The sequence below is a fragment of the Camelus ferus genome, chromosome 3 (genome assembly GCF_009834535.1).
Source record: "Camelus ferus isolate YT-003-E chromosome 3, BCGSAC_Cfer_1.0, whole genome shotgun sequence".
Lineage (NCBI taxonomy): Eukaryota > Metazoa > Chordata > Mammalia > Artiodactyla > Camelidae > Camelus > Camelus ferus.
Window position 1 is genome coordinate 75,459,459 of NC_045698.1, and position 15,297 is coordinate 75,474,755.

General features: G+C 40.0%; 1 long non-coding RNA gene across 1 annotated transcript in view; it reads left to right on the plus strand.

Annotated features, from left to right (window-relative positions):
* The window catches only part of LOC116662652, a 217,338-nt gene that overhangs the window by 92,771 nt on the left and 109,270 nt on the right, over nt 1–15,297 (plus strand). Inside the window, exons 7-8 of the long non-coding RNA XR_004318631.1 lie at nt 2,341–2,478; nt 4,583–4,723. This is a non-coding gene — a long non-coding RNA (uncharacterized LOC116662652). The remainder of the gene's footprint in view (nt 1–2,340; nt 2,479–4,582; nt 4,724–15,297) is intronic.

The window sequence follows — 15,297 nt, forward strand, 5'->3', positions numbered from 1 at the left end:
CAGACTCAGTTCTTGGTGAGAGCGTCCTTCCTGGCTGCAGACAGATGCCATCTCACTGTGTGCTGACGTGACCTCTTCTTTGTGTGCACGTGGAGGGAGGAAGGCGGTGGGAGAGAGGAGGAGAGAAACAAACTCTGGCCTCTCTTCCTCTTCTTATAAGGACACTCATCACCTGTCATAGGGGCTCTACCCTCATGACCTCATCTAAACCTAATTACTTCCCAAAGGCCTCACAGCCTAACGCCATCACACTGGGGATTAGGGCTTCAACACAGGAATTTTGAGGAGATAAACATTCAGTCCATGACAACTACTGAACTCCTTTTTACCCTTTAAACTCAGTTTAAGGGTCATATATACTGGGAATCCCTCCTGACTTCCCTGTTTTATTCAAATTCCCCTCTCTGTTCTTACAGCATTATCTGTCTGGGTTGCTCTGTCCCAGCACTTATAACACTCTCTATAACAATGTGTTTACCTATCTGCTTCCTTTCTTTTTATTCAGTTTTGCATCCATACCACAGCCCAAGTTCTGACTTACAGTAGTAACTTGGTCTCTTTAAAGGATGTAACTGCCAATATGTTTCAGGCCCCTCTATTAAATTCAGAATAAAAAATCACTTTATTTATTTACTTCTTGCACTTCTGGAAGTGGTTATATTGGATATATTTATTATTCAACTCTAGAATTTTGTGAAACTTTCTATTCATTTCTGTTTGAATACTCTTTCTAGTTGGCGATTATTAATAGCTGATGCTGCGATTGAAGCACTTACAAAGTGGAGTTACATTAATTATTCTTTTGCTTTTTTGTGTATCTCACTGTACTGTGAAGTCCCAGAGGTAGGGTCTAGATCCTATTCATTATTGCACAGCCAATGCCTGGCACCCAAAAAGTGCTCAGTGGATGTTTATTGAATGAGTACCAATACCTAATCCTGTTTTTCCAACTACCCTCACATCTCCTTGTAGAAGTACTGAAATCAACTCTCCTTTTTTCCACACTCTTTAGATCCCACCTTTCTGTATCTTTTAAGACCTCCTGTTACATAATTTCTCCCCTCTTTTCTAGTCTGGAAGCACAGACACTAAGAGGAGGGCGTGCTGTCTGCTTGTGGTGCTTTCACACCTCTGAGTTCAAATGGGAGGGCGGGGGCAGCTGACTGCGAGGAGGCATCAGGAGTCCCATGTGGCAAGTTCACGGCGTCTTCATGTCAGTCAGATGCAAGTAAAGACTAGCAAGTCCAGGACACAGCCTAGGAGCCTCTGAAAGTGAGGGATAGGGTTGAGTTGATCCCTTGCTTAAAACTGTGGGCAACAATAGGATCATTTGGGGAAAGGCTTGGTGGCTACCACTTGCTCCATTGTTAACAGTAAGATGACCTGAGCAAATGCAGGGGTTCCAGAATAAGAGCAAAAGTTCAGAGTCTTAGTGTCAGCACTTTGCTGCTTCCATGCCCAACACTGTGCAAGTCATAATGCCTAAGAGCCTTGGTTTCCATATCCCTGGTGTGGAATAATCACGCATCCTCCTTACTGCATACAAAGTGTTCCTAGGATCAAATGAAATGAGGGCTGTAGAATGAACTGCAAAATGTTAGTGGGTTTATCAGTGTGAGGGGTTATTGTTGTTACTGTTATGTTAAAGAGAGGATGGTGTGCTTACCCAGTTCAGATGTACAGTGGTAATTAGACTGCCTGCTTTGCTGTGCCCCGTTACCAGTTACACCTATTACATACATAGTCAAGAAAAACAGTAACTAGTCCTCAAATATGAGGACTTGGCAGCACCATTTGTGACACACAGTTCAACCTAACTTTGCCTGGTAATTGGGGCGACCATCTATGTCAGCCCATTAGCTTTACCCAGAAGGAAAGCTAACTTTTCACACCTTCAGGACAACTTGGAACAAAGTGCCTACCAAAGTTATGCCCCTGCCTTCCTACAGAAACTGGAAACAAGGCTGCTCACTCTCAAAGTTACTTCATAGAGATGCTTCCCAGGTTCTTAACAAAGGTGTTTTTGGGTTATCAAGATGACAAAGGTCTGTCTAGCTTTCAAAAGGTGTTAGATACATTGCAAAGGGAGGAGAAAGCACTTAAAATTACAAGTGAATGGTTTAAGAAAAAGGAAGATAGGAAATCTCATTGCTTATTTTCAGTAGAGAGAGTTAAGCTGCTTCTGTCAAATTTTTATGTGTAAATAACTTAAGAAGTCCAAAGGTGAAAAGTATTCAACCCAGACTGTACTGGGGTTTATTTTTTCTTACTGATTTATGAGTGCTCACTCAAATTAACAGCAATATTTATCTTTCATACCCTGCATATATATTTTCATAGTACAGTTGACCCTTGAACAACATGGATTTGAACTGCACTTACATGGATTTTTCAATAAATACAAAAATACACATGTAGAAGAACATCGCGTGTGAGACTTGTATTGAAGTGGAGAGCCTAACCTTACACGAGCATAAGGTGAGTGATATTTAATATAAAGTTAATGATGTGTTAGTTTTCTTACTGTTTTATAACTTTGCTTTCAAAGAATTACACTAGGCTAGAGTGTGCTTCTCTCTTTTGTAATTGGAGAAACTGCGAATTAGCCTGTCTCAGGTAAGTGATTTTGTAAAAAAAAAAAAAAAAAAAAAAAAAAGTAATATTGTTTTCAGTCCTGTATTATGAATATGACTGTACTGCTGTATGCCTTAAAAATTTTATAATGATTCACTCCTTAGCGTATAGGATAAGCTACCATGAAGCAATCACGTCACTTACAATAGGCTACTATGAACAGTCAAGTTGCTGTTTCTTTGTTGTCAGTGCATGGCTCATTTTACCTGTAAATAGACAGGAATTCCTGTTTAACGTTATCTTTTCATTTTTCACGTCTAGTGTAAGTAATTCTTTTAACACCTATAGTGTTTTGTGTCATATAAGACAATGTTGATGTAGGTACTGACAGACAGGCAATTCATCTTATAAACAGATAACATAAACTTACATTATCGATAAACAAAGTACAGTACTATAAATATATTTTCTCTTATGATTTTCTTAATAACATTTTTTTCTCTAGCTTACTTCACTGTAAGAATACAGTATATAATGCATATAACATAAAACATACGTGTTAATTGACTACTTATGTTATCAGTAAGGCTTCTGGTCAAGAGCAGGCTATTAGTAGTTTAGTTTTGGGGAGTCAAAAATTAGAGGCAGATTGTCAACTACACTGGGTATTGGCATTCCTAAGCCTCATTGTTGTTCAAGTCAGCTGTGTTTCTTTTGTCTTCTAATTTCATGGCATATTTTACTACACATAAAAACTCAGACTCCCTACCTCCAGGAAGCTTGGGGGAAGCTGCAGTCAAATTTCACTTGATTGAAATAGTTAAAGTCAAAAAATTCATTATTGAATTCATACTTGATAATGTTTCAGCATTTTGCACTGAGCATCTTGGAAGTCTTGGGCCAAAGTAGGTTCTCAGTAAACCTTGACTGACTTGATGGATGGCTGAATTGTCTAAAGACGGAACACCGGCCACATCAAGAGGGATGAGTGTCATATCAGAGTCAGTGGATTCCTCTGCAGATTCCCCCAGATAATTAACTGCATGAATATCCACGTCTCAGCACTTTCCTCTCATCTCTGCCCTCCCCCACCCCACCGGTGGGAATATCTGAAAAGCACTTTTAACACAGACTTAAGTTTAATGGACATAAAGCAGTATTAATTAATTTGGCAAAGCTTCCTTCCTATGCTCTGCCAAATTCTAGAACTTCTACTACATACATCTAGTGAGCAATGGCTGAATAAGAGAGGGCCCTCTCTATTCTATTTCCCCCCCAGCCAAAGGCATACTTTCCTGATACTTGGGCTTGTTTCCCCAAATCTCTGGGGTGGATAAACTCTGCTGATGGTGGGTAGGTCACAGCACTACACCATGGGGGCCCTAAGTGGTGGATGGCTTGCTTCTTTTTGCTTGTGATCACCATCATCTTTCTCACTTTCCCAAGATGCTGTTTCTTTCCTGGTTAGGGTCCATTCTGAAACCTCTGTGATCCTCCCACCCTCAGCAAGCTTCTGAGAGTTTCTCTCAGCTCTCTGACAACCAGCCTGCTCTACGTGACACATCTCTTCTACAGCCATGCTTTTTATTGTGCATATGTATTTAGAATAACAGAGTCATATAGAGGTGATCACTGATGTAAAATATGATACTGCGAGTTGGCAGTTTCCTCCTTTAAGAAATCCTAAAACACGTCATTGTGCTTTCCTAGTTTCAACCAGTAAGATGTTGGTAATTAACTTAATCTTACTAGCAGTCATGAAAAAGGCAGTGCTTTTTCACTTTTTGGAGATACCATCTGTCTTGAACTATTGGGAAGAAAGAATCCCCCAAAGACAAAAGGAGCCCCATTTAATACAGGGAAACTGTAATTCATTTAAAGCTACCCTGGCAGTGTACAAAGACTTAGGCGACAGCCAAGCTTTAAACATTTAAACATTTAGTCAGGTGGTTATTTGGCATTATGCCACTTAACACACATTTGATTGATTTCATTTTTAAATCATTAGATCACATCATCCTGATGTTTTGGCATTTTGCTGGGGGCCTCAGCGTGCAGTGCCTTTAAAGAGAGCTCTCTACTGCCGTCTAATGGTGGATGAGTGAATGGCTGGGAGTTAGGAGGCAGTGCTGGCTCCACCACTGAGGAGGTGAGTTTGGGTAAATTGGATAATCTTGGGTAAATTAATGTATGTGGGCCTCAGTTTCCTCTTTTATAAGTTGCAAGTTGAATTGATTATAAAATCCTGTAAATACAGGGCTGTTTAATTGGCAAGGAAAATGCTCAGAACTCCGAATAACTTTGCATAAAGCTCTGCATTTTGGCTTCTGTGCAGTTTTCATTTTGACTTCTAATGTACTCCCTGACTCACAGGTTCAAGTGATTTATAAGGAGTTCCATGTTATCCTGTGAATTAATACACCCTTACACTCTTCCGGTCCCGGGGCTTTTTTTTTTTTTTTTTTTTTGAATACAATAAGAGCATTCTTCATGGAGATAATTAAAAGCTTTTGCCCTCAACCAACAAAACAAGTTTTAATCAAAAAGTTGAATGTGGAGATTCTTCCTAAGAACCTGAATAAATCAGGTACAAACCAGGATGCAGATATGGAAGATCAAAGTGGAAATTACCTCTGCTGCTCCCTTGAAGAGCAAATTGTTTTATTGACTTTTCTTCAACAGAGTTCTTGTTCTGCCTTGTAGGGGTTTTTCTTATTTGCATTTTTTTAAAAAATGGAATTTGATGATCTGTACGGGAAGGAACAAAGACCTTTGACTAACGTAGCCTCTGCCTTGCTAGAGGCAGAGCTCACTTTGATATTGTGCTTTTTAATTATAGTGGAGACTTCCATGGCCTCCTGACTAAAAGCCAGCTACGGCCTTTCCTTTCAGCATGCAGGCAAGGGTGTGGGAAAGAAAACCAGGGCACCTCAGTCTTCCCCCAAATAGGAGCCTGAGATGCTTCTGTCAGGAGAAGCTGCTTGGGCAATGTCTGTCCTTACCCAGACTTCAGCCTTTTGGGGACTGGCAGAAATGTGGGGAATCCCTCTCTCGAGAATTTCTTGGGGACACACAGGGCCTGGACAAGCCTCATATTACAACTTAGTCAACCTAAGGGGTGTGAGCAGCAATGCTTTGCTTGGTTGTTATGTAAGATGAAAGGAGTCTCAAAGTCGAGTGAAACTGCACAATTCAACTGCGTTCATTTACTCTAAAGACATCTTATTATGTAGGTTGTGCATGAATTTCTCCCATTTGCAGGAGTAAAGCACAGTAACCAGAAATCATCAATGTTTTGTAAACGTGACTAATCTCTTACATAGCCTCTCTTTCTCTCTCTTTTTCCTACTGTTCAGAATTTTTCATATTGGCTGATATTTTGCTGCTGCTTTTCAGTATTATTATTATTTTAAAAAAATCACTTGAGGCCATGGCATACTGTGGGGCTTAGGATTGATACAGAGTTATTAGGGAAGCCTGCTCTCTCAAGCCTTTAGATTGCTTTGAAATATTTTGCTTGAAAATGGCAACAAATAAATCTGAAGCTCTGCCTTCCAGAATCGGCAGCATGGTGCATTTCCAGGGTCCTCTTGGCTTTTACTGAGCTGTCGCCACCCAAAAATAGTGGTGGGCTCATAAATGTTTAGCAAATTGTGGTGATGAATGTGGCCAGGGCAAACGTAGCCAGTGTGTGTTTTTTTAAATCATGCATTATTTAGTACAAAGATGGCTCTTGGATGTTTTGGCAAATTAATTTGTATTGCACTTCAGAGAAGGGAGAGAGCAGCTGGGCTCTAGCCCACGTTGCTGCCCTGGCTGTATCTGCTAATAAAGTTGCTGCTGCCACTGCCTCCTCTGAAAGCACAAGTGGAACCGCAGGCACAGGGAATTCTCTGCTGCTTCCCTCCAGGGTTTTGGTTGAAGCCACGTCAGTCCTTCTGTAGTGGTTCCAAGGGTTCCTGCTGTGCTTTGTCAGCAGCGTCAGTGCAGCAACCGAGCAACCTTTTCCAAAAGAATCATCCTCTACAATTTAAAAATCAATCACAATGCCACCTCCTCTGAAATTTGATTAAATATGTACTCCTGGGTGTTTGTACAGTTCAGGTGTGACTCCTCCCTCATCACTGTGTGATGTTTTGTGTCACCTGTCATGAAAAGTCTTATATGGCCTAGGTGGTGATTTAAAGACATGGTCCGAAAGAAAACCGCATTTGAAAAAATTTTCAAATTTAGTTCCTCTTCTAAGAAAACATCAGATGGGAAGTGGAAGGAGAGGGAGAGTTATGTGAATATGCACATAAACACTTTAGAAATCTTCCCCGGTGTTGGTCATTCTGGTAGCCTCTGCACGAATGGCTGCTGTTACCCCACACCTCCATGTCGTTAAATCTCATCTACCAGCTGAATTTACCCCAACAAAGCCAGCATGTGTGAGCCACCAGGTTTTCTTTTCTTCTATATTGCTGCCCCTTTCTGTTCGGTTGCCATTCAATCCTTTAAAAAAAAATTGGGAATATATATTTTTGTTGCAAACCCTCTTTCCTTTGGTTTTTTCCTAGTTCTGCCTGTTAGCCTTGTTAGGATTCTGCAAGAACCATCCTTGCTCATCTGCTTAGAGGGCAGAGAATGGGAGAAGCCACATGGGCAAAGCCAGAACTTTCTTCAGCAGGAGAAAAGAAAGGCTGGAAATACACATATTTTAATAACTTTTTGATGGCTACAGTCTTGTCTCTGAGTATACATGACCTCCTTCTAAAAATAGATAAGAAAACCGTGCTGTTTTCTGTCTTCCAGAGGAACTCTGGGGCACCAGGAGGGGCTGAAGCCTGGGCTTAGTTTTAGGTATTTTTGTAATAGAAACGTGTTTACTAAGACCTTGAAGACTTGAGTTGGAGTTAACAAAGAGTCTTAGGAAGAATAAAGGCTTTTCATATCACTTGATACTGTCATTTAATACTAAAAGATATTTTTTACTATTTCAATTATGAATAGCTCTGTGATTATCTTAATATATAAAAGTTTACCTTTTTAAATAATTTATACTTTAAGCCTGTGTGTTTGGTTATTTGGTTGCTAAATGGTTTCAAGGACTCTAGTCCTTGAAAAGGCAGCTAGGCAAGTGTTTCATGGTTAGACCTCTTCTAATGGTCTTTGTAGTGGTGATGATAAAGAAGATGATAGCTAATACTGATGGAGAGGTTAATTTGTGCTAGGTGTGTCTAAGATCTTTCTATTTATTAATAAATTTAATCTTTACAGCAACCTCATTAATAGGAACTTCTGTTATTTCCATTTTTCACGTAAGGAATCAGAGCACAGCGAAGTCACGTAACTGGTGAGGTGGGCTTGGTGCCAAGTCGCATGTATTGACTGAGCACAACCACTGCCTAGCTTTGTAGCCTTTAATAAATGGCCAAGCAGAACTTACCCTAGGGCTGCCTTTGGTGGGCTGTCAGCCAGTTTGCAACCTCTGTTCAACATTTATCTCTATTAGAAACACAGATTGGAAAGTTGCCACTGGCTTCTGATGTCAGATAATGTGCCATCCAGCTACACATTAATAAATAAGGCATAGGAAATAGAATCAGAGCTTTTGGCCTGTCTGCGGCAGACAGATTACAGCCCTTAGGGCACCCAGTTTCTGAATAAATTAAAGTTGTCACTATAGAGTTATGGTTAGCAGTTTTCGAATCTGAGCGTCTGCTCTTTGGTGCCCAGTACTGTGCTAGGTAGACATAATAGAAAACATAAAAGAAGCAGAGAAAAATACATTATCACTTTTTAGAGCCACCTACAATTTTATAGGGAAAACATAACAGCACACTGGTACTGACAGTACATGAGCACATTTGAGTAAAATTCAAGGTGTGCTGTTAAGCTCATGAGTATAAGGGGAGCTTTGTATTGCATAGTGGAGACTGGACCTAACTCAGGGGGACACATGGCTGCTTCAACAGCTTCATCATCCCTGAGCCCTGGGAAATAGAAAATGTTCATTCCCCGTTCACCATCTTCAAAGCCTTGAATGTAGCATGACTGTTAGCATTGAATCAGAAATTGGCCAGTGATATTTTTCTGCAGTGGCTTTGGATTCATAGATGTACAGATGAGTGTTAGAATTAATACTGAAAGGTATAGTGTGACCTCTAGAAGTGTCTTTGCCACTTTCTGGAAGTCTTGGGTAATGGTTCTCCATTGGTCCTGAAATGTCCAAGGACATGGCATGGTCCAAATGGATAAACCCTTCATTCATTCAATACGTAATTAGAAGTTGCTGTTATGTGTCAGGTTTCTGCCAGCTTTTTGAGATGTTTCAAATTCTAGGAAAGAAAAGCACAGAATTCAGTGTCAGGAAATCTGGGTCATAATCCTGGCTCTCTCCTTAATTTACATTGAGGCAGCATAAAAGTCAATTTACTTACCTTGGCTTCAGCTCTGCATTTGTGAATGAGCAATGGGCTACATCTGTTGTTCATAAGCTGCTCTGTGGAGGTCTGGGGTTTCTTTCTCAGGGTTGCGTGAGGAGACTGCCACAGTGGTTCTCAGCCCCTCATTCCCGGAGGGCATTTTGGTCCCGTCTGGGGAATGTGTGTGTTACAGGCATCAGGTGGGCAGAGGCCACAAACGCTGCTCAACATCCTCTAGTGTATGAGCTGGCTCCTGTGACAATGAATTATGTTGTCCCAAATCCCAGCAGCACCCAGGTTTAGAAAACTTGCTTTGGAAGATTCCTATGAGCCTGAGCTAGTGAGGCGGGCTTCTAACCAACGAACACCAAAGTATCACCACTTTTATTTGCTGGGTGTAGCAGACAATAAACATGCAAACTTCAGTTTCCTCTGTTTTCTTTAATTGGGCTTAAATTATATTTTAATGCCTCCACTCTGGTTCTCAGTCAATTCAGTTTGCACTAAGGAACCTGAAGGTCTGCTTTCCTTTCATCTCTTCAGCTGTGAATCTACCTCTGGGGCTTGAAAACCATCTGCCGGTGGGAGGAAGTGGATGTATGGTTCACTGACATTTAATCCTACACTCTTGTCTGCAGCCATGCACTCCTTTTTGCTAGTCTTCAGCCATCAGGTTTTTTTTTTTTTTAAGTATAGTTGATTGACAATATTGTGTTAGTTTCAGGTGTATGGCATAGATTCAGTATTTTTGCAGACTTTCTTCCATTATAGGTTATTACAAGATAATGAGTAAAATTCCCTGTGCTATACAGTATATATATATATATATATCCTTGTTGCTTATCTATTTTATATATAATAGCTTGTTAATTCCTGTACCCCTAACTTATACCTCCCCTCCCCCCTTCCTCTTTGGTAACCACAAATTTATTTTCCATATCTGGGTCTGTTTCTGTTTTACATATGCATTCATTTGTATTATTTTTTAGATTCCACATGTAAGTAACATCATACAGTGTTTGTCTGACTTATTTCACTAAGCATAATATTCCCTAGGTCCATCCACTATGCTGCAAATGACAGTATTTTAAGATTTGTTTAGTGCAGTTCACAGCAAAATTGAGGGGAAAGTACAGATATTTCCCACATGCCTCCTGCCCTTGCACATGCATAGTCTCTCCTGTTATCAACATCCTCCACCAGAGTAGGATATTTGTTACAATTTATGAACCTGCATCAACACAGCATAATTACCCAAAGTCTGTAGTTCACCTTAGGGCTGACTCTTGGTGGTGTGTATTTTGGGGTTTGGACAAATGCACAATGACATGTAATCATTATTGTATCATATTGAGTATTTTCACTGCCCTAAAAATTTTCTGTGCTCCTCCTAGTCACTCCTCCCTGCCCCTCCCCTAATCCTTGGCAACAACTGATCTTTTCACTGTCTCCATAGTTTTGCCTTTTCTAGAATGTAATATAGTCAGAGTCATATGGTATGCAACGTTTTGAGGTTGGCTTCTTTCACTTAGTAATATGCATTTAAGTTTTCTCCATGTCTTTTCATGACTTGATAGCTCGTTTCTTTTTAGTACTGGATACTATTCCATTGATTGGAAGTGCCACAGTTTATTTATCTGTTCACTTACTGAAGGGTACCTTGGTTGCTTCTAAGTTTTGGTAATTATGAATAAGACTACATCCATCTGCATGCAGGTTTGTGTGTGGACATACGTTTCCAACCCTAGTGATCAGTTTTTATCTTTGCTGCTCTTGTCCCTGGTGCGCCATAACCACCAGCTCCTGGGTCCCCCAGATGTAATCAGTCTGGTTCCCTTCCTTGTCCACTTGTGTTCCCGTTTGAGGGTCACCTGAAATTTTCTCATTTGCTCCCTAACCCCTCTGGGCTGTGCAACCTGAGGGTAGGGCTTCCTCAGACCTTCTTTACCTACACCTGACCTGCCAGCATTTCTGTTCACAGTTGTAGTCCCACACTGAAGAGGAAGCCTTCTCTGCAAGGCTCTCTGCCACCCCTGAATAGGGGATATGCCTCTCTCTGGCTCCCAGACCCCTCAATCCTATCTGGATTTCCTTTGCAACTGTCCCCACCAACCATGACCAGCAACTCATTCTCTTGTTATCCATTTGACTGTCCTTTCTTCCTCCCAGCTGGTTGAAATTTCTCTCTTTAAGAGTGGAAAATGGCTTCTACATAATCTGGCATTTTTTTCTAACCTTATTGTATGAGGTATAAAATTAATACTCTTATTTTTATCAAAACTGCCATTTCAGTAGATGCTTTCTTCTTTCAAAATCCTCGTTCCTGAAATAGAAAAACTGTCTTTTGAGCTATTAACTCTGCCGTGAGTGTCAAAACTCTAAATATAGGAATTGACTTCTTTGTAACCCAGCAGTAACTGGCGTCCTCTAAGGATATGGAATGCCACTGATTCAATGGGTAGTGGGTTTCAGGATTAGTAGCTACAGTTTCCATGTGCTTTTAAAATGTGATCTGTTGCTTGAAAAAAGAGAAGGTGAGGAAGAAGGAAGGAAGGATGGGAAGAAGGAAGGAAAGTGCACAGAAGGCCTGGAAAGCCCCGAGCCTGGATGGTCTCTATTCTTACTCTTTCATCACAAGTGATCTGAATGCGTGAGGAGCCTGGCTCTGTTACCCAGGCCTACTGCTCTCCTTCCTTGATACATGACTTTCTTTTCTAAAAGGGAAGAAAGGCCTCTGAAATTTCCATAAAGAAGCAAGCAGATACACAAAGAAGTTTTCCCCTTAAACTCACTGTCAACAGGAAAACAGGATTGGGTAATTGGAAACATTTTACATAGACATTTGGCTAAATATTACTCATATTTATTCCATTCCATATACATACTCATTCCAATGCAGAGCACCAGAGTATTTGCTTTGGAACATCTAGAAATATTCAAACAGATAGCAAAAATTTTTTCCTACATGGTAAAAATATAATTTCTCACTTTAGAGGTTGAGGAATCACTCATTCATTCTCTCTCTCCCCCTCACTGAACCTCTCTTTTTATCTCTCTATCTAATCTGCCTATCTGTATTCCTTGGTATAGGTCATAATTTCAGCCTACTATTTAGGAGACTAAAATTTAAATCCCTGTTGGCAGAACAAGGACTTATTTAAAAGGCATTGTGTGTCATTCATTGAAAGAATGTTTGTTAAGTGTACATTCCAAGGATAAACCCCTTTGACCTAGTCTAAGACCTAGAAGACTACATTCTAGTCCTGCTTAGGTTATTAACTAGTGAAATAATTCTGAAAAAAGCCACTTAATCTTTGTATGGCCCGGTTACTTCACCTTTAAAATTGAGGGTTATTTCTATTGTTCTATTTTAATAGTTAGAAATATGTGTCTTTTTCTCCCACTGGCCACCCCTGGCATATACAACTTTCTTAGACTCCAGTGTGCATGTAAATATAACTCCCTTGTTTAATGATTTAAACTGTCTATGATTAAATAATCAGTTCTGTTTCACCAGTGTTACCTTATTTAGCAATCATGTGATAAACTCCACAGCAAATAACAATTACTGATTCTAATGAATGTAAGCCACTGGCAACCGAAGGACTAAAATCCATTTTGACTGCAAATAAGCATTCTGTATTTCAGATAAAGTCTAAACTATAACAGGTAAATTTTTATTCAAAGTAATCTGACGAATAAGACATTTCAGCTGAAAACAAAATAAAACCAATCCTATTATTTCTTTCCATTTAATTCCCTGAGTTTGGGCAAAATTTAATCATTGGAGGGTCATGTTGAAAGCTAACACAGTTATCTGGTGAGTCAGATTTCTGATTAAGGAAGGAACATTGAACTTTCAGTCAGCACAGCATTCTATGCAATGCAGCTAGACTTTCGGTCATGTTGCATCTGCAACTGGAGTCATTTATTACGATATTTCATTTATACAAAGGCATAGGTAATTAAATTTCAACTCAAACTTCACTATCTGATGGGAGCTAACATTTTAAATTAAGGGGACTTTTGGAAGGGCACATTTATACAGGGTTTACTGAAGGGTTCCAAGGGAAAAAATCACCTACCTACCATTTTAAAATCTCATGTTATGCCCCAGAATGCTTTCCTGGAGGTTCTCTGTATATTCCAATTCCCATATTTCTACCTATTCTTGAAAGATGGACTATCCTGTTACCGATGTTGAGTAACAGTTCTCTGGGTTCACACGTTCACATTGACTTTTGAATTAGAATAACTTATTACTCTGCTGTCAGCTGACTGTGTTAACTCATTTTTTCTAATGTTCTGGTTTAAAGTAAGACTCTACTTGCATTCTAGTCTCCAGATGGAAAATTCACCTGTGTTTTAAAGTGTGTGTGTGCACCCATTGGTGTGAGAGGCAGAAACAGTACAGGAAGAGCGCAATACGGATGTTACTATGTATTCCTGTTCTTGTCTTTCCTACAGTCTTGATAGGTTGATTGTAATTCTGATCCCAGTGCTGACTCTACATCGGGTAATTATGGAATACTGGGTAAAGCGTTCACTTTCTCTTTCCTTGCCAAGGTGTTTGATGAGGACGTTGATGGGCTCTAAAGCAGTCTCTGTTGCTGTTAGTCAACATATATTAAAAGTCTAGTGCATTTTCTGCAAACATGAATAAGCCAGGGTTTTTGCCCTTTAAAAATTCACAAGGCTTTATTTAAGATGAATAAATAGATAAAAATAACTCTGTCGTGTACCGCTATCATCTGAAATTTCATTTATAGGAGATAGTGTTATGGTGTTTCTGTTATTTCAGATTCAGTATTGGCTGGAGTTGCACCTAGATCGCTATCATGTAGCTATTATGTAAGTGAGGAATGTGATACTCAGCTGGATCACTTAGATGCTTCTGCTAGATTACATAGATATTCTGTTCTTAAGGCAATCTCCTAATGCACCAGTATTTAAAGTGAACACAGTCAAGACTCATCTTTTGAACTAAGATCTAATCTATAGAAGAATCTGGCTGCAGTTGTTTGTTTCTTCTTCCTAAATGTTCATTTATTCAGAAAAATCATGAAAGAGAATTTACGAATCATTTGAATCTTATCAGGATCTGTTTAATAAAGAGAGGCAGTTGGAGCTGCGTATTTTCAGTTGTGGAAAAGGAAATTAATAAGAGATGGAGATAATCATGGCTTCTATTGCAGTCCAGGTAAGATTGTCTCCCACTGAGGTTTCTGCAGCAAGATGAAGTCAGTTGCTGATTGTGTTGTGCTTTTGTGCAGAGGCCTGTCACAATTCAATGTAGTGGGAATGTATCAAAGCACTGTCCACCCCCACAGGTCAGAATATTCTAATACCTTGTATTTATGTAGCACCTGGCCCCAGGGACCTCACAGTGCCGACACACAACATTACTCCCTGATTACATTTCACAAGTCCCTGTAGCGATTGGGTGACTGCTGTGCAAATCCAGCCATAACTGCATGCTCTGAGTGTGGAAACAGAATGGTACTTGGATATCCAGCCCCAAGTTTGAAATTTAAATGAAATGCTACATGATGAATTAAAGGCACGGAGGCCTGGGCTGGCCGGAGGAAAGTGCTTTGTCTCCAGAACACCATTAAGTGTAAAATTAGGTTTAAGGATTGAGTAATCATGGCTGGTAATATATTTTTAAAAAAGGACTAGACATTATGGATTATTATTAAGAAATAAAGTAAGAGATTGGTTATCAAGAGAGAGATTGTCTGACTCATTGGTCCAGTCTAACGACCATGTGTTTCCTGTGTGTCTGTGACTCATCGATATAAAGTGAACGAACTGTGCTTATTTAAGTCTATATCATGGCACAGTTCTACTTGTAGGAGAAAACTCTTAACAGAGGCAGGAGAAATTTGTGGCCTAGGTAGCATCAGACACATCCAGGCTATCTACAAATTGGCAGACTCCCAGGCCAGCAATGTAACACATTTCCTGGGGTAATGGAACACACCTCTACATCAAAGGAATGTGAATTCAGTCTTTCTCGGCATATTTTCTAAATGTGAATATCAGTGTTTTCACTGACTGTGCCATTATGCATATGGGGTCCTCAGAGCCCAGAAAACATGTGGTCATGATTTCCATGTAACAATAATGTTCCCAGTATAGACATCGGTAACAAACTAATGGTGTTGAGAAAGCCCCTCCTCCCTGCTCCTCCTCTGGGTGTCTTTCTGGTACCTGGGGTAAGGGCAATGAGTCCTTCCCTCTTGTCATAAGCTTGGCCTGTCATTTATAGGTAGACTGATAATCATCTTATTTTCATATGTGAGAAAATCCAACA